The 26,706-nt window shown below is 34.5% G+C and overlaps 1 pseudogene; it reads left to right on the top strand.

Annotated features, from left to right (window-relative positions):
• Positions 1–19,409: 19,409 nt before the first annotated feature.
• Positions 19,410–19,516, top strand: LOC137827388 (small nucleolar RNA R71; annotated as a pseudogene).
• The last annotated feature ends 7,190 nt before the right edge of the window (positions 19,517–26,706 follow it).

The following is a 26,706-nucleotide window of genomic DNA, read 5'->3' as shown; positions in this document are numbered from 1 at the left end:
GGAATTGACCGTGAATGAGAGATTCTACCACAAAAAACTTAATGTTAACACATTATTATTTTAAAAATAAATCATCCATGATATAAGTATCAAGGGTCATATTAAATATATCAATTTAAAAAAAAAAATCAAAACACATATAGAGAATATATTTAATAGATGATACTACACATTTGTTAAAGATCTAAAATTACATAGTCACTATTCCTGTTTGGACCAAGAAGGTCTCCTCGTTCCTGCTATGTGCCAGTGTCGTTTATTCGAGGGTCTCAATTGAAATTCTAGAGAAGTACCTGCAAAATGACCTCCGACAATCAAGTTAGTGTTCGATTTTGGGTAGTTGAGTGTAATAAATACTTAATTAATGCATACATTGGCATGATGCTGGTCAACCTATTTATCAGATTGGGACCTCTATGTTTGTAGCCTGTATAAACACAATTTTCAGGATTAATGTTCTGATATTTTGTACGGTGTTATTTCTAATTCTCGTTTAATTTATCATTAATGTGTTTAACTGTGTACGATCAAGGAGGTCTCAACCTCACGAGGTATTACGGGTCTCGGACCTTGTGTAATACAATCACCAATTTTACGCATAATTGTAAAAATTTTCATGAATGCATATAATAAAATTTGAAATGTTTGATAATTATATTTATTTTATGAAAACACTAATAATCAAATTAAATTTGAATAAGTGATGTTATCTCTTTCGAATTTTTTATTAATTATCTTTTAGGATAAAGTAACTCATTGTATCGCAGAATAATTTATTCTCATAGTTAAAAAATAAAGCAAGAAAAATGGTTTAGCCTAATAATATTATAACTTTATATTTAATTTGTTAATAGCTTGTGAAATACTTAAACTTCTAAATAAAATAAATTCCTAAAATAAATATATACATATATATTCTAAAGTAATCTATATTAAAATTAACTTTAAAAATTCAGAGTATTGTCGAATGATATCAATTGTCTTATGTCGAATCCTGATGTTTAGGTTAAGCTAAATTTTAGGATAAGATTGATATTTCTAAGGTTATTTTGATAATTAAAGATTTAACTTGTCTAGTGGGAAATCCGTCTAAAGCTTCAATGAAGAATGATATGTTGGATTTCAACGTGATTAAGTTTTTTTGTACTAATATTCGTACTGGTAAAGTTCCTCGTCTTCTTCCTATTAGATGAGAGTTCCCTTCACCAGACTGAGTTAAAATTAATATTGATGGGGCTGCTAGCGGATATCCTGGTCTTGCTACTTGTGGAGGTATTTTCCGTGGGAGTATGGGTGCTTTCTCCGTGTTTCTTGAAGTTTAGACTATTATGGTTGTTGAGTTTTATGGAGTTATACATGCTATGGAGGAAGCTCAAAAGATGGGGCTTACTAATGTATGGCTTGAATGTGATTCTGCCTTGGTTTGTGCTGCATTTATTGTCAGGAATAATGTTCTGTGGATGTTTTGTAATCGATGAAATACTTGTCTTAATTACTTTGGAAAATCAGGTTTAGGGTTACTCATATTTTTCGTGAAGAGAATGTGTGTGCTGATAAGTTGGCTAATTTTGGATTTATTCGTAGAGAAGCATTTCACTCTTAGAATTCTTTACAAATAGGTATAATCTACCTAAGTATCGTTTTTGTTAACATATGGGTTTTGGTCTAATCCCCTATATTTATTTTTTGTATTTTCTTTCTTTTTTCTTTTTTTAATAATAATTTTGTCATGTGATAGCAGATGATTGTTATTACTTGAGGTGTCAGCCTAGCTGAGATGTCAAGTTGCATAGTGATGCCTAACATGAAAGCTTATAAAAATAAAAATAAAAATTGTGATGTTTAGGTTGGTATACTCTCAAGTAGAAAAGAATTGTGTATTGACTATCAATCACAACTTTTGACCTGGGGTAATGACATGATTAACAATTGATATTAGACTCATTACAAATTTTCATAATGATTATGACAAAGGGCACCAATCTATTATGAGTTTGTATGCTCAATATAGTATTGTTAGTACTATAATGGGTGTTCAAAAGAAATGTTGTCCTTTGCATAGCAAATTGAATGTTAGATCCCATTTTCTGATTAGTAGAGATGATTTTGAAATGTATAAAGGTAGAAATTTTAATTTATTTTGAGTGTTATACATTTTGAAAAATATCTCTCTAAAATTTTCTCTTTTTATTCTCTTTATTTGTTTTTTACTTTTTTAAGATTGACTTTCATCATTTTCATAATTATATAACACTAGTGAGATTGTTAAGAAAAAAGTTAAACATGTAGTTTTGATTAAGTACTTAAAACAACAAAGCATAAAGTTATGTATGTGAACACGAAAATCAGATCATACTAGTGCATTGTCTATCAGACAATAAAAAATGCTTATCAACAACGTCATTTGTCCGTTGAAGAATGAAGCATTAGACAATAATTGATGTATGTTAGACAAAATGAGCATTACAAAGATAAAAAAAAATGTTTGATAAAGAAGTGAAAAAACATTAGATATAAGCTCAATGCAGACTTCAAGCCAAAACAAGATCACTGAAAATTCCTGAAGCTTAAGTCTACTTTTCAGAGATTTCTTTCTACATATGTCTTCAAGAAGAATTGTGCCAAACATCAACATTCAAATATATCTTGGGACATGAGATAAAGCTACAAGCACCACGAACTCTCCTAACACAACTACTTTTAAATTTTGGCTCAGCTACTTGCCTTGTAAAGTGATACAACCCAATTAGCCAAACAAATGACCAAGGACACAAAAGGCATTTCACACTTTGATCCGTCATCTCAACTTACAAGACAAGACCCCACCAAATATTGGAAGGACCTCAGCAGAAGAAGAACTGGGCATATACCAGAGCATTAGATTTCCTTTCTTCTGGTTTTCTTACAAGACAAAAATGTTTGTAAATAAATTAGGCTCACTCTGGGGGTTCAAAATAGAAGAATAAACTAGAGTAGGGTGGGCTTAGTAATTTGAGTAGGGTGTGCTTAGTAATTTGGGTCTGTGCCAAACCCACCTTTCATGACAAGGGCTTCTTGGTTTAGGGTTTCTTTTACCTACCTTATTGAAGGCTTTTCACAAATGACACCCCTACCCCTCTTTCTTATTCTCCAAGATACTCTCTCCTATAAATATAGTGTCCTGTCTCATGTATTGCACACATTGAATTTTGAATAGAAAAGAAACTCTGTAGGAGTGTTTAGTGAGTTTGAGTACTCTAGAATTTTGGGTCTTATCTTGGGTGTTTGTGCACTTCAAGTGGTGGTTCTTCACCACTTATCTTAGAGTCTCCTCCTGTTCAACCATGTGGTGTTCAATGTTTTGAAGAATCCAAATCCTTTGAAGGATGATGAAGCCTCTGCTTTGCTTGATGCTGCTGTGCTGGTTTAAGCTTTGTTCTGGGGTAGTTCAATGTTGTAATCAACCCTTAGATTAAATCTCAAAGCAATTAGCATCTCAATTTTATCAAAGCAAAATGTTTTTCAAACTAAGTTGAAACAACCGATTGTTTTGTCGAAACAACCGATTGTTTACTCTTAGGTGTTTCGAGAAAGTTTGAAAACTGTTTTTGAATGGTGAATTTTGTTACGTAACAAAACAACCGATTGATTCGAGGAAACAATCAATTGTTTGTTTTAAAACCATAACAGAAAAACTGTTTTCTTTGACTGAGCTTTAAATGCTTTAACTGAATACGCTCCAGTCATTAAATGCTTTGACCAATCTGTTTTAAATGCAATTAAGAGTTTCTTAAGATTTGATAACAAACTATATTCGTAGATATATTCTGAAAAACTGTTTTAATGTTCTAAGGATCTCAAAAAAAGAATTTGATAAAAGAGTTTTTAAAAGATTTCCGAGATTGCTTAAGAGTTGAGAGATTGATCAAGGTGCTGAATAGGATTTTGCTTGTATTGATTTCAGATTTTCATTTGTAACAAGTGTAATCTTTGTAAACTGCTGAACAATTCGTGTGTGTGTTTTGCTGAGATTGGTTGTGTGTTCTTGAAGTGTTCAAGATCAGCAATCTTAGTGTTGGCCAAGGAGAGTGTGTTTCTTGAGGTGTTCGAGGTCATTCTCTTGGTTGTGGTGTAAGTGATCAAGTGGTGATTGCTTAGTGGATATCCTTAGGGTTTCTGAGAAGACTGGATGTAGCTCTAGTTTGGAGTGAACCAGTATAAACAACTGTGTACAATCTCTCTATCCCTAACTCTTTAAATTCAGTTTGTTTATTGTTTGCTGGTATAAAAACTGATTGTTTCGAAGAAACAACCGATTGTTTTTTCTAGTATTACAGTTTTGCTTGTTGTTTTGGCTAACTGAATTGCTGAATCAATTGGTTTATGAAATAAGTTCATTCTAGCTTTGAAAAGTTTGCGAAAACCCCTTTAAACAATTCACCCCCCTCTAGTTTAAAGCCATCTTTTTCTAACAATTGGCATCAAGAGCTTGGTTCTTGAAAGTCATTCAAGTTGATCCTAAAATCTTTCAAAATGGCTGATAGACTACCGTTTGGGGAAGGTGCCTCAATAAACAGACCACCCTTGTTTTGTGGTTTGAATTACCAGTTTTGGAAAGTTAGAATGAAAATATTTATGGAATCTCTTGACAAAGGAATTTGGGATGCAATTGAAAATGGCCCTTTTATCCCAACGTTTGAAAAAGATGGTTCTGTCATTGAGAAGCCATGGTCTCAATGGACTGATGCAGAAAGTAGAAAGGCCAAATTCGATTGCATTGCCAAAAATATTATAACCTCTACTTTAAATTCTGATGAGTTTTTCAGGGTCTCACAATGCAAATCATCAAAAGAAATGTGGGATACTTTGGAAGTCACTCATGAAGGAACAAATGAGGTGAAAAGAGCTAGAAAGCATGTTCTCATCCAAGAGTATGAGATGTTTAGAATGCTTAAAGGTGAAACCATAGCTGAAGTGCAGAAAAGGTTTACACACATCATCAATCACCTTATGAGCCTAGACAAGACGTTTGATAAAGAGGAGCTGATCATCAAGATCTTGAAATGTCTTGATAGAGCATGGCAACCAAAGGTAACTGCTATTTCCGAATCTAAAGATCTAACATCATTAAGTGTTGCCTCTTTGTTTGGAAAGCTTAGGGAACATGAGCTAGAGATGAATAGACTCAATGTTCAAGAGAGTGAAGATAAACACACAAGGAGCATAGCCTTGAAAGCATCCAAACATTAGGGAAAGCAAGATTCAAGTGATGATAGTGATGAGGAAAATCTTAGTTTGCTGTCAAGAAAATTCAGCAAATTCCTAAAAAGAAACCGCAACAAAGACAACAACAAGGATAGGTATGGAAACAAGAAACCCAATGAATTTAATTCAAATAACTATAGTTTTTTTGGTTGTGGTGAGCAAGGTCACATAAAGGCAGATTGTCCCAACAAGAGCAAAGAGAAAAAGACAAGCTACAAGGAGAAGAAAGGCAAGACAAAAAGAGCCTACATAGCTTGGGATGAAAATGAAGTATCATCATCAAGTTCTTCATCAAGTGAAGATGAAAAAGCCAATATATGCTTAGTTGCTGAGGATGATGATGATGATTCTTGCAGTTCAAGTGAGGTAATTTCATGTGCTTCCTTAAATGAACAAAACTGTAGTGAATTGCTCGAAGCTTTTCAATGAAGCTAATAGATTGGTTCTTTCAAACAACCGATTGAAAGATCTTAACAATGGGCTTGAAAAGAAAGTTAAATCACTTTAAGAGGAACTGAGAAAAGCAAAAAGTGATTTTGAAAAATTGGAAAATCATTTGAAAAATGCCTCTTGCAAGTGTGATACTCTCAATTGCACAAATTGTGAAAATCTTGAGAAAAAGGTTCACTATCTTGTTGAAACTGTGGACAAGCTTTCAAAAGGAAAGTCAAACTTTGAGAATGTCCTAGCATCTCAAAGCTGTGTTTTTGAAAAAGCTGGTTTAGGCTTCAATCCACAGAACAAGCAAGATAGGTTTTCTAAAAGTTTTTTGAGAATATAAAAAAAACAACCGATTGTTAAGACGAAACAACTGGTTGTTACATGCTTTTACTGCATGAAGAAAGGCCATTCTGTTAGATTATGCAAAATTAGAAAATATTATGTTCCTAAAGGTTTTATGAAATGGATTCCTAAGGGATGTGATGTTTCTAACAGTAAAGAAAAGCCAAATGGACCCAAATTTGTAAGGGGACCAAATCTTGCAACTTGAATTTGTTTATGCAGGAAAAATGAAGAAAAAAGAAAGAATTGAGCCTTCTGATCAAGCTGTTGAAGAAAAAGGCAGTCATTGAAGCTGAATCAATGCTATGCAAAAGGTCAAAACAATGAAAAGAAGTTTTCTTGATCAGTAAGCAATTGGCTCATTGAAGAAACAACACAAGGATAAGACCTTCCTTTTATTTGTTCTAAATTTCTGTTTCAAAGTTCTTTTCTATGATTAATTGTCTTTTAATCAATGTCATGTACTTTAATCTGTTTCTGTTTATGGTTAAAAATTACAAAATCAAGTTTTTTAACTGTTGCAAAAAAACAACCGATTGTTTCTTCGAAACAACCGATTGTTTTGAGTCTGACAACACTGTGTAGAAATTGATTTAACTGCTTTTTAAATTTCTAGCCGTTGCAGATATTTTTCAAAGGGAGAATTTTGGTCAAAGGATCTGTGTTGAAAGCTGATCACGTTCAGAAAGGATTTACAACAGTCATAAAGGAATATATTCCAAAATCTTGGAAATTCAAGAGCCTTAATGATTAGTCAAAGATCACATGTGAAGACCAGGTGATTTTCCACTTTTTCTGACTTTTTCAGTGCAGAACAGAGTCAAGTCCTCTCTCTGAAAAATCAGGTACCCATTGAATGAAATTAAATTCAAATTGATTCTTTTTCTACTATAAAATCAGGTGCAGATTTCTTTCATCAAGAACAACCAATTGCAACATCTCTTGCACCATCTCTTGCAAAATTTATGTGAAGTGAGTTTTCGTCTCTGCTGTCATGGAATCAACCCCTCCCACCTCTAAATGAGTTAAAACCAGAGCTGTAAGGTCTGGAGGAAGGCTTGAAAGCTGGTTTTCTGGTGACACCGATCTCATTGAGAAGTATAGATATGAAACAAGTGTCAAGAAGATAAACAACCCCAAGGTTGTGTGCTTTGATTGGCTGAAAAGTCAAAAGCTTGACAGTGTGAGGAGGCTTCTCAAGGACCAATCACTCAGAAAGTTTCTGGAGCTCAAAGGGAACATATATCCAGATTTGGTGAGAGTTTTCTACACCAACTTGAAGTTTGAGGGAAACAACTTAGTCTCTCATGTGAAAGGCGTGGAGATGGAGATAACCCATGAGGTTTGGGCAGCTGTTGTTGGGCTTAAGTTCTCTGGATTAAGAATAAATAAAGGAAACCTTGGTGTGGTGGAAGATTTCAACAAAATCCAGTTTTACAAAAGTTGTTTGAAGAACAATCAATCTCAAGTTAGCACATGCTCGGTTGGAGGTTTGAAGCTTGATGAGAGGTTGCTTACTCTCATTGTAACTTGGATTCTAACTCGAAGGGGGAGTAACCACTCTGTGTTGACTGAAGAAGATCTGGTTTACATCTTCTACATCTCCAAGAAAGTGAAGATCAATTGGATTCACATAATCAAAGAACATATGCAAAAAGCCATGAGGTTAGGCGATTACCACTATCCCTATGCTGTTTTAATACCTAAGTTTCTACACTATTTTGAAGTTAATCTTGAAGATGAAACTTCTGAGCTGGTCAAGTCAACTCAAGAGTTGAACAATGGATCACTCAGCAAGATGGGCTTTACAAAAATAGGTGGAAAGTGGATAAGTAAGGATGGTGATCATGGTGCATCTTCTAGTTAAAGTGAACAAGATGAACCTGCTGACATGGATCTTCAACATGAAGATCCAGCTGAAGATTTTCAAGATGCAGGTCCTAGTGCTGATGCTGAACATCAAGGAGAAAGAATGCAAACCATGTCTCCTTTTGAAAGACTCATGGTGAATAGGCTAGATACCTTTGCTGAAAATCAAACGAGCCTTCATGATCTATGTGTTAGTAACTTTCAGAGGATTGACACAAGGTTTGACAACATGGATGCAAGGTTTATGACTCTGGACGAACAGATTGAAGCTGTCCAGAATCAAATCTTTGATCTTCATTTTGCTGATGAAGAAGATTGAAAGAAAAACAACCGATTGGTCATCAAAACAATCGATTATTTTTGGCTGTTCTCTTTTCTGGTTTTAAAATTTCTTTCCTTCTGCTGTTGCTGGTTTATTTCTGATGTAATGGGAAAAATGTTTGTTTATCTCTTATCTTTGTCTAATTGTGAAGACAAATAGGGGGAAATATATGCTGTGTTTCCAATTTGTTTTAAGTTTCTGTTTTTTAAGTTGTTAAAAACAGTTTGAGTGATGTTTGGTTCTGATATTAGATGTTTTAAGCTTTAATTGTTTATATGTATACTAACAGAATATCAGAAGTTCAATGTATTGCTCAAAGTTCTTTTGCAGGAATTGCTTCAGATTTAATCAAAGAACAACACAAGCATCAGGGATTTGTCTTCATCAAATAGGGGGAGATTGTTAAACCATGTGGTGTTCAATGTTTTGAAGAATCCAAATCCTTTGAAGGATGATGAAGCCTCTGCTTTGCTTGATGCTGTTGTGCTGGTTTAAGCTTTGTTTTGGGGTAGTTCAATGTTGTAATCAACCCTTAGATTAAATCTCAAAGCAATTAACATCTCAATTTTATCAAAGAAAAAAATGTTTTTCAAACTAAGTTGAAACAACCGATTGTTTTGTCGAAACAACCGATTGTTTACACTTAGGTGTTTCGAGAAAGTTTGAAATTTTTTTTTGAATGGTGAATTTTGTTAAGTAACAAAACAACCGATTGATTCGAGGAAACAATCGATTGTTTGTTTTAAAACCATAACAGAAAACTATTTTTTTTTTACTGAGCTTTAAATGCTTTAACTGAATACGCTCGAGTCATTAAATGCTTTGACCAATCTGTTTTAAATGCAATTAAGAGTTTCTTAAGATTTGATAACAAACTATATTCTTAGATATATTCTGAAAAACTGTTTTAATGTTCTAAGGATCTTAAAGAAAGAATTTGATAAAAGAGTTTTTAAAAGAGTTCTGAGATTGCTTAAGAGTTGAGAGATTGATCAAGGTGCTGAATAGGATTTTGCTTGTATTGATTTCAGATTTTCATCTGTAACAAATGTAATCTTTGTAAACTGCTGAACAATTCGTGTGTGTGTTTTGCTGAGATTGGCTGTGTGTTCTTGAGGTGTTCAAGATCAACAATCTTAGTGTTGGTCAAGGAGAGTGTGTTTCTTGAGGTGTTCAAGGTCATTCTCTTGGTTGTGGTGTAAGTGATCAAGTGGTGATTGCTTAGTGGATATCCTCAGGGTTTTTGAGAAGACTGGATGTAGCTCTAGTTTGGAGTGAACCAGTATAAACAACTGTGTACAATCTCTCTATCCCTAACTCTTAAAATTCAGTTTGTTTGTTGTTAGCTGGTATAAACAACTGATTGTTTCGAAGAAACAACCGATTGTTTTTTCTAGTATTACAGTTTTGCTTGTTGTTTTGGCTAACTGAATTGCTGAATCAATTGGTTTATGAAATAAGTTCATTCTAGCTTTGAAAAGTTTGCGAAAACACCTTTAAACAATTCAGCCCCCTCTAGTTGAAAGCCATCTTTTCTAACACCTCCCCCTCCAAGTGGCATGATTCATATTTCTATAAGCATCTCTTAATCTCTTCATCTTTTTTTTTTTCTTTCCATTCCATTTTATATTTTTCTCCTCTTTACAATTCGATCATCTATTATATTTGTTTCTTTTTGTTCTTCAATTTCGCACCTCATCATCATCACTCTATATTTATGCTTTTCTCCTTGCCCTCTAAAATTGAACATTCACACTTACTTAACCACTTTATTAAGTTCGTGTCTAGTGAGAATCTTCTTTGGGTTTCTCACCATAATTGTTAATCCAAAAATCATAAACAAAATTGCAATCCATAAAATGTGCAATCCTAAAATCAACTCACAACATGTGGTAATCAGAACATGGTTTTTGTACTGGACAGGAGTGCTCAGAACCTTGATCCAAGTATTTGGGGGAGGTCAGCTCGGTGTTTGGGCCCAATAGGTGGGTCGTGAGCTCGACCCAAATGTTGGGCAGCCCAGAAAAGGTAGTTAAGATAAAAGATAAAGAGATATTTTATCTGTTATCATATTATTCTAAAGATGAAAGATATAATTGTTATTGTTTAAATATGTTCTTGCCGGTTGACTTGTCCGCCTGTTGACTCCGGTGACAAGCTCTAACTCCGTTTGTATCTTCAGGAATCTATCCTATCTCTTGTAGTTCTGGAACGTAGCTCTGTTAAAACAGAGGAGACCCTACCTGTTGATTGCACTCTGACGATCAAGTCAGTAAGGGTTTACTAGAATTTAAGAAGTATTTAGTTGTAGTCTCAGAAACAACGTACCTTTACCGGGGGTCTCAAGTCCCTTTTATAGCTTATCTTTTGTAACAACTTTCTCTCATGAGAATCTAATCTCAACTGAAATCATACTCAACAGGAAAACATTATGTTTATTGGAACCTTCTCTCAAGGTGCTACAACAGAAAAGAATCTTATCTTTAAAGAAAGCATAAAATAATAATAGAACAACCACCTGCCAGTAGGGCACCAATTCATGCCCCAAACATCAGGTGAATATTTTGCTTACGTGGGCACCCTACTCATGATGCAACATTATATTTTTTCATGCGTGCAACTTAATCACTATGTGCTCTAGAACACATGTACTTAAGTTTAACATTTACTTGACCTAGGCACCACATGTACTATACGTACCCTTAGGTTCAAAAATACCCTTTACTAGTAGCCTTATACTAACATATAATAAGTTTATCTTAATTATGCCACAACGGGCTTACCAATAAAACTGGGTCAAACTCATGACCCAATTTGCTGGTCTAACAATCGAGCTGACCTACCTCTACAATGCACCGAGATTCGACCACCGAGCCCTGAGCCCTAAGCGCTTTGTCCAGTACAAAATCTGTTATCATATTATTCTGAAGATAAAGAGATATTTTATCTCTTGTGATAATATGCAAGTTAGTTACATTATTCAGTTTTTTTTTTTTTCAAAAAAATCTCGCTTGAGCGAGATTCTCTGCAGGAAATTCATTTTTTTCAACGTTTTTCTCGATTGAGAGAGAATTTTCGACGTTATACTCGGTCGAGCGAGAATTAGCTCGCTTGAGCGAGATAACTCCCGAGAGCACCCCTCTTTTAAAAAATTTCTCGCTTGAGTGAGATTTAACTCGCTTGGACAAGACTTCCTGCAAGAAAACATTATTTAGAAAATAAAACCAACAAAAGTAATAAAATAATAAAAAAATTGGACTGGGTTGCCTTCCAGTAAGCGCTCGTTTAACGTCATATAGCTTGACGAAAGTTTGTTAACAAGGGGGAAAATTATCTTGTTCAACTTGTGCTTTCGTTATCACTTTTGTCCGCATTGAATATGGCTCTTCAACTTCATATTTTTCTTCCATCTTTAATTCCTTGATGACCCATAAATTTTTTTCGTTTTCTTCCTTCCTCTACCCCTACCTGCATTGTGCATGATAGGTTTTCCTGGATGGTACTCATCTCCTTCCACTAGTTTTCCTTGGTTGTTTCGGTCTCCTTTTGCCTCTAACTTTTGATGACATGTAACTTTCTCCTTTGGCTTTGAGCCCTCCATCTGGTCATCATCTTTTGAAATTTCCTCTCGTCTCCCATTCTTATCTGCAATACAACTAGTTACATTATCAAAAAGATTAAATCTTACCTCTTCATCATGAGACCTTACTCTAAGTTCTCCTTTATCTACATCCACTATAACTTTAGCAGTTTTCATGAAAGGTCTGCCAAGAATTAAAGGGACCTCCTCATCTTCTTTCATGTCCAAAATAAAAAAATCTACAAGGAACATGAATTTTTCTACTTTCATGAGGACATCTTCTACCACACCATTAGGATGTTTCACTGTTGAGTTTGTCAATTGTAACTGTAGCTTGGTGGGTTTAACCTCCAATTTACCTATTTGTCTTAACATGGTCAGTGACATCAAATTTATATTTGACCCCAAATCCAATAGGGATTTATTTGGCAAATCTTTTAGCTTCAAAAAACGGCTTTCAGCTTCTGACTCTATATCTCTGTCTTCAAAACATCATATCTTCCTTCTAATTCCATCAAAAAATATCTTTTTCTCCAGTCATCCTGCAAAATAATTTTTTGGAAGCAATTTATAAAAAAATAATCCTTTATTTTCTTTCTTAACATGTATAGGAGAATGAGATAATTCTTTTGAAACTCTACTCTCTACAACTTCACATTTTTCTCGCTCTTTTCTATTTTCTCCTTTTTCTTCCTCAACTTTAACCATCTCCCTCTCTTGGTTTTTTTAACACCCCTAGTAGTGATTTTATTACAATGCTCCTTAGGATTGGTTGTAGTGTTGGTTGAGAATTGGCCAATTTGTTCGTCTACAATTTGTGCTATTTGTGTCATTTGTTTGGCTATCTTGTTGAATCAAGTGTGTTCAAGCTTTGAAGAATCCAAATCCTTTGAGTTCGATGGAAGGCTGGATGTGCTTGCTGTTGCTGAGGTGTTTTAGAATAGGATCTGGGGTAGATTATTTGTGTTAATCCACTCTTGATTGAATCCAAAGCTTAAGTATTCTCAAACCTTTTTAATTGAAAGTGTTTTTCAAACTAAGTGAAAAACAACCTGTTGTTTTGTCGAAACAACCGATTATTTTATACTTAGGTGTTTTGAGAAAGGTTGAAAACTGTTTTTGATGGTTGACCTGCTGTCAAACCAAAACAACCGATGATTCGAGCATTCAACAGATTGTTTGTTTTGGGACCAAAACAGAAAACTGTTTTGTGCTTTGACTGAGCTTTAAATGTTTTTATAACTGAATACACTTCAGTTTTAAATGCTTTGACCAGTCTTTGAAAACAATAAATAGTTTGTTAAGCTTTTGTAACAAATAACTAAGATTAAATCATAGAAAAACATATTTGTGTTTTTCACTGATTTTGGCTTTTGAAGAGTTGAAGATTGCTTTGATCAAGAGAGTGTGGAATAGGATTTTCATCCTGTATTGATTTCAGATCATTCTGTAACAAGTGTAATCCTTCTGTACTTTATGTAAACTCTGTTGTGTGAGGATGAGAAGTGTTGTGTGTTCTTGAGGTTGTCAAGATCAACATTCTTGGTGGTGTATGTGCTGAGCCAAAGGAAATGTGTGTCTTGAGGGGATCAATGTCACTTCTTTGGTGGTGTGTGTAAGTAATCTAGGTTTGATTACTTAGTGGATTCCCTAGTGGTTTTTGGGAAGACTGGATGTAGCTCTTGGTTAAGAGTGAACCAGTATAAACTGTGTGTGCAATCTCTCTATCGTTTGAACTCTTTAATTTCAGTTTATATTTGTTAACTGGTATAAACAACCGATTATTTTTGCGAAACAACCGATTGTTTTTCTGGTGCTGTGCTAAATTGCTTTGTGTTTTTGGCAAACTGAATTCTGAATCAAGTTTTCTCAAAGTAATTTCATTCTAGACTAAAAAGTTTGCGAAAACCCTCTTTAAACCATTAACCCCCCCCCCCCCCTCTCTAGTTTAAAGCCATACATTCTAACAATTGGCATCAAGAGCTTGGTACTTGAAAGTTACTCAAGTTTGATCCGAAAATCTTTTTCAATGGCTGGAAAACTATCTTTCGAGGAAGGTGCTTCAATCTACAAACCACCTTTATTCTGTGGTTTGAATTATAAGTATTGGGAGGCTAGAATGAAAATCTTTGTTGAATCTATTGATCAAGGAATTTGGGATTCAATCGAAAATGGTCCTTTCATTCCAAAGCTTAAAAAGAATGGATCTTTTATTGCAAAACCTTTGTCCCAATGGACCAATGAAGAATGTAAGATGGCCAAGCTTGATTGTGCTGCTCAAAACATAATAGCTTCTACACTAGATACTAATGAGTTTTTCAGGATATCTAAATGCAAATCTGCCAAAGGGATGTGGGACACACTCAAAGCTACTCATGGGAACATCAATGAATCAAAGGAAGTAAGAACAAAGAGCCAAGCACGAAGGAAAAGGAGGCAAAATAGAAAAAGCCTCAACCTCTGCTTCATGGCCAAAAAGAAAGATGATTCAAGTAGTGTATGTTCCTCTAACTCCTCAAATTCTGAAAATTACAGTCAATTGCTTCAAGCTTTTCAAGAAACACATGAAGAAGCTAACGAATTGGCCCTCTTGAACAACCGGTTAAAAGGAATGAATAGCTGGTTTGAAAACAGAGTAAAAACATTGGAAGAAGAGTTGGAAAATTCATAAACAGATTTTGAAAACCTTGAAATTGTTTACAAAAACTCTTCTTGCAAGTGTGATACTCTTATTTGTGAAAATTGCGAAAATCTTGAAAAGAAAGTTCATTATCTTGTTAAAACTGTGGATAAGCTTTCAAAAGGTCAATCTAACTTTGAGAATGTCTTGGCATCTCAAAACTGTGTTTTTGGAAAAGCAGGATTGGGTTTTAACGCACAGAACAAGTAAGATAGATTTTCAAAGTCATTTTCGAAACTACCAGAAAAACAACCGATTGATCTGTCGAAACAACCGGTTGTTACGTGCTTCTATTGCATGAAAAGAGGCCATTCTGTCAGATTTTGTAAAATCAGAAAATATGTTGTTCCTAAAGGCTTTATGAAGTGGATTCCCAAATGTTGTAAAGGTTCAAATGATGAATGTAAACCAAATGGACCCACATTCATAAGGGGACCAAATCTTTGTACTTGGAAATCTTCTTTGTAGGAAACCTTGGAGGAGAGCATGCAACAATGGTACCTGGACAGTGGGTGCTTAAAGCACATGACTGGGGACAAATCAAAGTTTCTAAGCATCTCCTTTAAGCAAGAAGGGCACGTTACCTATGGGGACAACAACAAGGGGAGGATTCTAGGAAGAGGATCCATAGGAGACAAAGATATCTTGGTCATCCATGATGTTCTCTATGTAGAAGGTTTAAAGCACAATCTGCTGAGCATTTGTTAATTGTGTGACAAAGGATATCAAGTTATCTTAAAAAAAAACTCCTGTGAAATCTGTCTTCCCAACACAAAAGAGGTAATGTTGATTTGTAAGAGAATATAATGTTTATCTTTTAGATATCTCTTCTCCTTGTTCAATTGGTTGTCTTCTATCCAAGCATGATGAGTCTTGGCTTTGGCATAGAAGAGTTGCTCACATTCACATGAATCACTTGAACAAATTAATATCTAAAGATCTTGTGATTGGGCTGCCCAAGCTCAAGTTTGAGAAGGACCATATTTGTGAAGCTTGCCAAAAAGGGGAAACAAGTGAAAAAATCTTTTTAAATAAAAAAATGTTGTTTCTTCTTTAAAACCTATTGAGCTACTTCACATGGATCTTTTTGGACCTTCAAGAACCATGAGCCTTGGTGGAAACTATTATGCTCTTGTTATTGTGGATGATTTTTCTAGGTTCGCTTGGACTCTCTTCTTGGAATCAAAAAGTGATGCCTTCTCTGCATTCAAGAAGCTTGTTAGAAGATTGCAAAATACAAAGAACAACAACATAGGCTCCATAAGAAGTGATCATGGAGGTGAATTCCAAAAGTGAAAAGTTCAGCAAGTTCTGTGAAAAGATGAGAATTCTGCACAATTTTTCAGCTCCAAGAACTCCACAACAGAATGGTGTAGTGGAAAGGAAGAACAAATCCCTTGAAGAATTAGCTAGAACAATGCTAAGTGAATCTTCTCTTCCCAAGTATTTTTGGGCTAATGCAGTTAGCACCTCTTGCTATGTGATGAATAGAGTGCTAATAAGGCCAATTCTGAAGAAGACTCCCTATGAGCTCTTCAATGGAAGGAAACCATACATCAATCACCTCAGAGTTTTCGGTTGCAGCTGTTTTGTTCTCAACAATGGAAAGGAAAACCTAGGGAAATTTGATGAAAAAGCTGATCATGGTATCTTCATAGGCTATTCTCTAAATAGTCATGCATACAGAATCTACAACAGGAGGCTAATGACTGTAGAAGAGTCTGTTCATGTTGTCTTTGATGAAGTGGATCGCAAAAGCATTCAAATCTCGAAGAACAGTGCTGAATAGGATGAGCAGAACATCAGTTTGGAGAAGCTGAACATCTGTGCAGAAAAACAACCATTTGATTTCTCGAAACAACTGATTGAAATTTTGCAGCAGAGTGAGTTGCCCAAAGAATGGAGGATTCCTAGAGATCTGTCAGTGGAGAACATCATTGGCCAGATAAAGGAGGGTGTTTCTACACGTAGCTCTATCTCAAACTTCTCCATGCACACTGCTTTTGTCTCTCAAATTGAATTAAGTCAATTGATGAAGCTCTCAAGGATGAAAAATGGGTTGAAGCTATGCATGAAGAGCTGAATCAGTTTCCAAGGAATGAGGTATGGTTTCTTTTCTTTAAAATAGCTGAGATGAACATCATTGGTTCGAAGTAGGTCTTCAGAAACAAATTGGATGAGGATGGTGTGATCACAAGAAACAAAGCAAGTAGTTGCCAAAGGTTACAATTAAGAGGAGGGAATTGATTATGGTGAAACCTTTGCTCCTGTTGCAAGATTGGAGGCTGTGAGGTTGCTGCTGGGTTTTGCATGTATGAGTGGATTTAAACTCTTTCAAATGGATGTCAAGAGTGCTTTTTTAAATGGCTACATCAATGAGGAAGTGTATGTGGATCAACCATCGGGCTTTGAAGATCATCAATATCCAAATCATGTCTTCAAGCTGAAAAAGGCTTTGTATGGGCTGAAGCAAGCTCCAAGGCAGTGGTATGAAAGGCTTAGCAACTTCCTTTGGTCTCATGGCTATGAAAGGGGAATGATTGACAAAACTCTCTTCATCAAAAAGTCAAATTCTGAAATTATCCTTGTGCAAATCTATGTTGATGATATCATCTTTGGTGCTACACAAGATAGTTTGTGTGAAGAATTTGTGGCTGCTATGAAAGATTCAACACTCAAGAACTAAGCATATCGAGATACGCCATCATTTCATCATAAATCATGTGAGCAATGAGGACTATGAAGTGAAGTTTATTGAGACAAAACTGCAACTAGCAGATATCTTCACAAAACCACTACCAAAAGAGAGGTTCTTCATTTTTGCGAAATGAGTTAGTATCCTTGATCTTCAAAATCTTTCCTAAATTTGTTTTATACCTGCTATAGTCTATTTGTGAAGATAAATAGGGAGAGAATTGATTGGTTCTTGTGTATCTTTCTCTGAAATTGTTTAAAACTGTTAAAATCTCTTATATCATAACTGTTTCTGCTTCTGCTGATAGAAACAACTGATTGTTTCGTGTAAACAACCGATTGTTTGTCTGTGAACATTGTTTTAAATTTGTGAAAAACTAACCTGCTGTTGTAACAAACACTGGATTGTATATATGCTGTTTTTACAAGAACTGCTTCAGATTCAATCAAATCCAACACAAGCAATCAGGGATTTTTCTTCATCAAATAGAGGGAGATTGTTGAATCAAGTGTGTTCAAGCTTTGAAGAATCCAAATCCTTTGAGTTTGGTGGAAGGCTGGATGTGCTTGCTGTTACTGAGGTGTTTTTAGAATAGGATATGGGGTAGATTATTTGTGTTAATCCACTCTTAATTGAATCCAAAGCTTAAGCATTCTCAAACCTTTTTAATTGAAAGTGTTTTTCAAACTAAGTGAAAAACAACCTGTTGTTTTATCGAAACAACCGATTATACTTAGGTGTTTTGAGAAAGGTTGAAAACTGTTTTTGATGGTTGACCTGCTGTCAAACCAAAACAACCGATGATTGTTTGTTTTGGGACCATAATAGAAAACTGTTTTGTGCTTTGACTGAGCTTTCAATGTTTTTATAACTAAATACACTCCAGTTTTAAATGCTTTGACCAGTATTTGAAAACAATAAATAGTTTGTTAAGCTTTTGTAACAAATAACTAAGATTAAATCATAGAAAAACATATTTGAGTTTTTCACTGATTTTGGCTTTTGAAGAGTTGAAGATTGCTTTGATAAAGAGAGTGTGGAATAGGATTTTCATCCTGTATTGATTTTAGATCATTCTGTAACAAGTGTAATCCTTCTGTACTTTATGTAAACTCTGTTGTGTGAGGCTGAGAAGTGTTGTGTGTTCTTGAGGTTGTCAAGATCAACATTCTTGGTGGTGTATGTGCTGAGCCAAAGGAAGTGTGTGTCTTGAGGGGATCAAGGTCACTTCTTTGGTGGTGTGTGTAAGTAATCTAGGTTTGATTACTTAGTGGATTCCCCAGTGGTTTCTGGGAAGACTGGATGTAGCTCTTGGTTTAAGAGTGAACCAGTATAAACTGTGTGTGCAATCTCTATATCGCTTGAACTCTTTAATTTTAGTTTATATTTGTTAACTTGTATAAACAACCGATTGTTTTTCTGGTGCTGTGCTAAATTGCTTTGTGTTTTTGGCAAAATGAATTCTGAATCAAGTTTTCTCAAGGTAATTTCATTCTAGACTAAAAAGTTTGCGAAAACCCTCTTTAAACCATTCACCCCCCTCTAGTTTAAAGCCATACATTCTAACACATCTCTCCTATATGGGTCTCCATACTCCTAATCGTGGACATGCTATTTTCTTGCGAACTCACAATCTTTGACAGAGCATCTTCAACTTTATTCATTCTGTTAAGGATGGATGGATAATTTGATTGATGTTGCTGTTGGAAAGACCCTTGCTTGTTGGATGAACTATAGTCTTGTTTCCACCCATTTGATTTTGATTATTTTTCCAACCTTGAGAATAATTGTTGGACAAACCACCTTGGCTTCCTTGATTTCCCATATAATTTACCTCAGCTTCAGGTGAGTTGGTCTGATAAGAACAATGACCATTAGGCTGATCACCTCCACAAAAATCACACCTAATAGGTATATTATGACTTTGGATGATTGAACAACATGCAACTTTTGGGGTAGTTTGGCCATCTGTGCGGTCAGTTGCTGAAGCTATTGTGTCAGAATTTTATTTTGAGCCAGCAATGCATTTGCAATATTTAATTCCAATATTCCTCTCTTTTGCTGACCTTATTTGTCATGTTGAGCTTGATAATCAGTTGTGGCCAAAGCTTCAATAATCCTTGTTGCTTGATCTGCATCAACAACCATCATTGTGCCACCAGCTGCGGCATCTAGGAGCATTTTTGTATCAGATATGAGAACATTAATAAATATGCTCAATTGAGCAATGTCTTTAAACCCATGATTTGGGCATTTTCTCAGCATCATCTTGAATCTCTCCCATGTCTCACAGAAAAAATCCTCTGCTCCTTGTCTGAACATAGAGATTTCAGACTTTCCTTTAATGTAACAAGAGATTGGAAAAAACTTTGCAAAATATTTTTCCTCCACATCCTTCCATCTAGTAAAACTCTGATTAGGATGAGATTTAAGCCCCTCCTTTGCTTTCCCTGCCAAAGAAAAAGGAAATAGACGCATATATATACTTTCCAAATCACCTGACAGAAAACCCATAGTTCCCCACCAATTCATAAAAGTTAGCTAAGTGTGTATAAGGGTCCTCATGGTCCATCACCGTGAATTGATCGGTACTAATGAGGGTGAGGAATGCATGCTTCATCTCCAAGGCCCTGTTAGTTGCAGGTATTGCAATGCTAGAAATATTTTTGGATCCTTATTGTGTGGCGTAGTCTCCAAGAGTTCTCTAGGAGGTTGTGCTCCCTCAGTCGCCATGTTACTCTCCTCCTGAAAAATGTGATTAGAAAAAGAAGAAGTTGTTGAAAAGTCTTCTCTATTACCCTCTTGATTCTCTTTTGCCTTTAATTTTCGGTTATTTTTAGCTACCTTCTCAATTTCTACTTCAAATATCAATTGGTCTTTTGAAATTTGACCTCTCAATCTCATATAAGAGCAGCTAATGCGGTTAATAAGAAAACTTCACAAGTAGTAACCGAAAATTTGTATTTTTATTTGTATTTTTTTTTAATTTATTTTTTTAAAATTTAGAAATAAACCTAAAGTTGAATTTCAATTTAAATAAAATAATTTAAAAACAATTTAAAACAATAAAAATGAAATAACAGAAAAGAAAAGAGTATATTTTTTTTTCAAAAAAAATTAAAAAAATAACAGAGAATTAAATTCTTGATTTAAAATTAATTAAAAGCAAATTAAAATAGTAAAAATGCTATAACAGAAAATTAAATTCTAAAAAAACAAATAAAAGAGAATCTAAATTAAATCAGAAAATAAATAAAACAAATCATAGCAAATAAAGCTAATAAGAATAAAATAATAAAAACAGAATATCAAATCTTGAAATAAAATAAAAATAAATTTGTTTAAAATAAAATAAAAACAGGAACACATATATTAAAATAAATCAAAACAATTAAAATATTCACAATATTTAGGAAACTATACTCAACAAATCAAACCGGTTCCCTGACAACGGCGTCAAAAACTTGATGACTCTTTATGACAAGTCACCGCGTTTTCAGAAGTAATAATTGTCCCTAAGGAAGAATATCGATCCCACAATGAATAATGAATTATCGAGTACAATAATCACTAAATATAAAACAAAACAGTTAAAAAGAGTGTTGAAGTGATTGTATTGGTAATGATCAATAAGAAAACAGACAAAGAATTAGTTGCTTCAATTGGAAAAATAAGGATTAGGTTTCATCTCTCTCACTCTTATGCATTTTGATTAGCATGTTAATATTAAGTTCTTTGATTGAAATTGATGCGCGTAGAAAATTCATTTATATCGATCTCTCGCATATAAAATCCTTAAGAATATTTCCTAAATATCGATCTCTCGCATACTTATAAAAACAACTTAGAATCACACTCAAACGTTAATGGAAATTAACATTTTATGTCTATCTCTAGCACTCAAATATGTTAAGTATTGTTGTTTAGGTTCGAATCCTAAAAATACCTCTCGGTCAGATTTAAGATTCTCAATTTGTCACGAAAATTTAGAAGTGAAACAACAATACCAATAATCAATTAAGAACTAAATATTAATATATAAGATATCACCTCAATACATAAGAGTTTGAGCAGATTACTCCCAATCCCAAAGGGTAGAATTAGCCACGCATACTTCTAGCACCTTCCATTCTCCAAATTGGGTTACAATTCACTCAATGGTGTTTTACCCACAATCTCGTACCCTAGGGTTGAGCCTCTAGCCCCATATTTAACCTAATTTTCTAGGGTTAGGTCGCTTCTTGTGTCGCGCTAATGGGCTAAGTGATAAAACATAAAAAAGACCCAATTTTGTCTGACGCATTCTCGTTCAAGCGAGAATATCTCGCTTGAACGAGATACTCCTGTTGTGAAATAGTCTTTTGCGACATCTTTTTCCATTTTACGACCTTCCACTTTTGTCTTTTTAGCTCAAATTATTCTCCTTTACTCCAAATCTTCAATCCACCCTAAAAACATGCAATTGACACCAAATTTGGGAATAAAATGTTCTTATTCAAATAAAGATCATAAAAAATGTTAAAAGGTATAAATTCATAAATTAAGAATTATTTTATATGTAAATTAACAATAAATCCTCATAAGTGCCTATATTTTAATATGAAATATTACTGAAATTAGGCACTTATCAGAAATCCATGATTTATCAATTGGCATAACTACAAAACAAGATACCATACACAAATTTCTTATATAAAAATTTAACTACATAAAGTAGTTAAACAAAACCTACATTTATCAAACTAGCTGTTTAGTAACTTTTATGGATGATACAAACAAAAATTGAATTTTAAATTATGTGTGAGTTTATATACATGGAATGAATAAGAAATTTTATAAGCATGGTTCTATGACTAAGAAGGTAGACTTGAACTTGCAAGTATTTTCGGTACCTTAAAAATAAATATGGATCCTTGAATATAAAAATTAGAACCAAACCAATATTTTGTAACTTGGTTTCGATCAATATTTTGTCACTATAAATTTGTTAACCATTCTATAATTAATCATCATGGAATAGATATCAAGTTCTACGTTATTTTGTATGATTGATGTTATATTCATAATTATAGTTAAACACTTATTATAAAATACAATCAAACTTATATTCCAGCAGTCAAGTACACATATGAAAATACTATTTTGATCGATACCAGGTCCATTTATTCTAGCAACTAAAATTATTTAGTTTGAAAGCTTTATGCTCATAAATCAAGCAACTCATATGATACATGAAATTCAAGGTATAATATGAGAGAAAAGTATACTATTACTGACTTGTGGCCAACAACTACTACAGCTACTCGATAAAAAATGCAATATTGAAAATTATTATGTATTATGATGAATACTAGTGGGCAATGATAACACAACTATGTTATATATTGCAATTATATTTATACTAATTTATTAAGCAATATGCTCAATTTGGAATCTATTATACATGCCTCACACTCAATCCTTTTTTTAATAAAAAATCTCCTACTTGCTTTTCATAAAACTACTTTGACATTTTTTGTAATGCTAACGAGATTCTTATTCTTTAAACAATATAGTATGCACTAACTTTTTGCACTGTTACTGAAAAAAGTTACAGTATTAATAAAGAATTTCTAATTACCTAAGTGTCTAAACAAAATTACAAACATGGGGTGTAAAAACCAAACTTACTTCAGATATTCAGATTAATTAAGCTGCTAGTGCCAAAACTGAATAGACTCATATTCAAATTCCTAGTAAGTGAAACAATGAGAAATAAATTTCAGTTTTGAAAAATATCACCTTCAAAAATATCAAAGAGCTTATCCTAACCAAATAATCAACAAATTATAAGCTGAGTAGATTGATTCATACACATTAGGAGGTAGTCAAAGAGCACAAATTGGATGTTCTTTAGATATAGTCAACTCCATTTTTCACTACTCTAATTCACTATTTTAATTGCTTCCAAACATAAAATTGTTTTACAAAATAAATAATCTACCCTCGTTCAGAAATTCTTTTGTACAATTTGATACCGTTTTCTGCACCAAAACAATCTTCTTTAAAGGGATTGATTAAGTTTTATCCCATAACTAAATCAGTAGATCACTAAATTATGTTCATAATCATATATGTGAGAATTTTTTATATTCATCAAGACAACTACAAAGGAGAAGAAAGCTAAAACATGATTCTAATGCTAGTTCAACCCAAAGAAGAAAAATAATTCAAGAATAAAAAAAGATTATGAATCGTCTGAAATCAAACTTGGACCAACAAGGTTGCATGACATGGAACTCCATTTTTCTTACCCGAACAATTTGAGATTAAAACACACCTTTACACTAAGTTCATAACAATCATTGAAGAAAACTGCTACAAGTTACATTGACAACACCTTTTTGTTCCAGAGACCCATCAAAATCATCATTAGCCAAGCAGCCACCATACCAACTTTACCAAGCCATGGTTGTGCATATGTAAGTTATGCATGAAATGAGACCAATTTGCTTTTGAACCGATTATGAATTGAATTTTGTTTGACTTTAATGAAACCAATTTTGAATCAGTTTTAAAACTATTTTTACTAGAAAATCCATCTTAATCAAATCCAGTCATATATCAAATTTTTAACTTTGTTACTACAAAATCTAATCATAGTTGGTCATAAATCAAAATCCAGTCATAAATCAAATTCTTAACTTTGATGTTCAAGAATTTCTATTATATGTTACAGATGTTTCAGAGAACAATTGGAACTCCTTGAAGAATGGGTGATACCCTTCATTCTCTTTCAAAATGTGAGAAACACCGAAATACACAAAATAAGTTAAACAAGACGTACCTATTGCGACAAATATGTGAGGAGGTCATCCTTCAAGCCCATATGTAACAAGGAAGATTAAAGAGTACCTATGGTTTGATAAATTCTTAAAGTAAAGATTAAGGAAGAATTGAGTTCATTTGTCTAGTCCACATAGGTAAGTACATCAAGATTAATATAAATAGATAATAACTCAAGGTTTGTTAACTATGTTTTTTTTTATAAAATTTCTCATGTTAGACATCACTATGAAACTTGATATCTCATCTAGGCTGACACTTCAGTAACAACAATCATCTGTGACCACATGAAAAAGTATTATTAAGAAAGAAAGAAAGAAAGGAAATACAAGAAAATATGGGGGGACTAGACCAAAACCCATATATAAAAAATCTAACAAAAGTCATACTTATGTAATCTATACCTATTAATAAAGAATTCTAAGAAAAAACTAGATGGAAGCCTATTATACCAATGAAATTGTTCTCTATGAATAAACCCTAAGTTAGAAAGTTTGTCAACACATGCATTCCCTTCACGAAAAATGTGGGAAATCCTAAACCTGATTTTCCCACAGTAATTAAGACAAGTGTTCCACCTATTATGAGGAATCCAAGGAACATTAGTCCTAACAGTAAGTGCAACACAAACCAAGACATAATCACATTCAAGCCATAAACTAGTAAGACCCATCTTTTGATCTTCTTCAATGGCATGTATAACTTCATAAAACTAAAAAATCAAAACAGTCTGTATATCAAGGAAAGCAGAGAAGCCACTAATAAACTCCCCAAAAATCCCATGGAAAATATCACCACAAGCAGCAAGATCGGGAGAACCCCTAGCAGCACCATCAATGTTAATTTTAACCCAACCTGGTGAAAGAAACATAAATCTAATAGGAAGAGGATGAATAACTTTGCCAATACGAATATTAATATCAAAGAATTTAAGCACATTGAAATCAAACATATCATTCCCCATAGAGCTTTTATAATAAGTATAAATAGCCCTGGAAAAATCAATCTTAACCTGAAATCTATCATAATTTCTCATATACCATATCATCCAAATAGAAAAGGTTATCACAACAAGTTTAATCAATTAACCAAAGGACTATCATCGCTCTTAATAAAAGAAAGAAGATCATCCACATTAGAGAAATGAGAATTAAGAAAAATTTGTCGAACCCAACTCCAAATATACAATGCAGTAGGACATTCAAAAAATAAATGTTGAATAGATTCTTCCTGCTTAGACTTAACTATCTATCTAACTTGAGTGTCAAAATGTCTTTATAGACACATTACTCGTTTATAAAAAAATAAATTCTAGAAAGCTATAGTAAAAGAAAATTTTCCTCATACTCAAATAATAAAACAAAGTAAAAATTAATAATTAATAAAACAAAGTGTACCGACCAGTCCTCGGACATCGATGATCGCTAGTAATGGTGGGCCACGTAAGCTGGGTCCACAAGCGGCACGAGCTAGGGTGCCGATTAGTGGTCGGATGTCGATTACCAGGATGTGGCGACGTGTCCTCGGCAATAGAGTAAGGCCGATGTGACATCGGACATCGGTGGTTCAAACAACTAAATTGGGCCACAAAGGGCGGGTCCCTAAAAGCACACTAGTTATCAGTAAAACACCCAGAGGTAGGGGGAAGCCTAAGTCACAGAGTGCCCATGCGTGTGGTGTGGATAGCGCATCTGGGCGCGACATAAGTAAAGAGTCTTGGAAGGCACTAATGCCTGTCGGGGTTAGGGTTTCCAAGGGAAGCTGCATGCATGGCACGTGAATACTTAGGGCACCCCAGAATAGATGACCCCGAAGATTTGGTGCACAAGTTGGTACCTAGGTGACCATTTTTTTAGTGGTTGCACTCCAATAAGGGGAGCCTTATGCGCTAGATTACACTAAGATTGGGTAATAGCGGCGCGAGCACATTCCTCCAAAAACCCTAAATGTGGGTAACGGAATAGAAGAAACCCTAGGCTATATAAAAGGTAGTAAGAAAACCCACAAGGTATGTAGTTTCTGAGATTAGAACTATTACACTCACATACTATTTCTTAGCCCCAGTACTGACTTGAGCGTCGGAGTGCAAACGGCCTCTAAGGTGCCCCCTTTGTCTTTTCAGGTACAGGGTGTTTCGATCCAAGAAAGCACGAACCTAGGAAGAGACAAGCGGGCGTGAGATCATCGTTAGAGTCAACCGGCAATCGAGTCAACCGAAAAGAACATTTGGTGTTCACCGTGGGGCCCGATTAAAATTTGGTCCCATTCACAAGTGTAGAGCAGAGATCCAGTAATATGAGAAACACGAGGCAAGGATTCATCGCACAGAACGGAGGGTAAAACATCACCATGCAGCAAATCATGGAGACGATGCGCGCCCTTCAAGAGACGGTGCCGACGTCTAGAATGGATCAGGAACGCATCCAGGTTGATCTGGCGGCGTCGCAAGAAAGGAACCAAGAGTTGCGCAGGACCAACGAGGAACTGCGCAGGAATTTACAACAGGCAGGGGAACGCGTGGCGGATGAGCGAGCCTCACCTACACCACCCAGGGTGATGGAGATCAAGCTCAAGTGGACATGGAGGCCAATCAACAAGATCAAGAAGAGGTAGAGGCTCAAATAGAGGACGCCCATGGAGGTCAAAGCCCACCTCAAAGGCTTACAAGAAGCATGTTCAAAGCTTTAGGAGCTAGGGGACAATTATTT

This window comes from Phaseolus vulgaris, chromosome 8 (genome assembly GCF_000499845.2).
Source record: "Phaseolus vulgaris cultivar G19833 chromosome 8, P. vulgaris v2.0, whole genome shotgun sequence".
NCBI classification, from domain to species: Eukaryota; Viridiplantae; Streptophyta; class Magnoliopsida; order Fabales; family Fabaceae; genus Phaseolus; species Phaseolus vulgaris.
The sequence above is the reverse complement of the archived record's forward strand: the minus strand, read 5'-3'. Positions and strand labels throughout refer to the sequence as shown.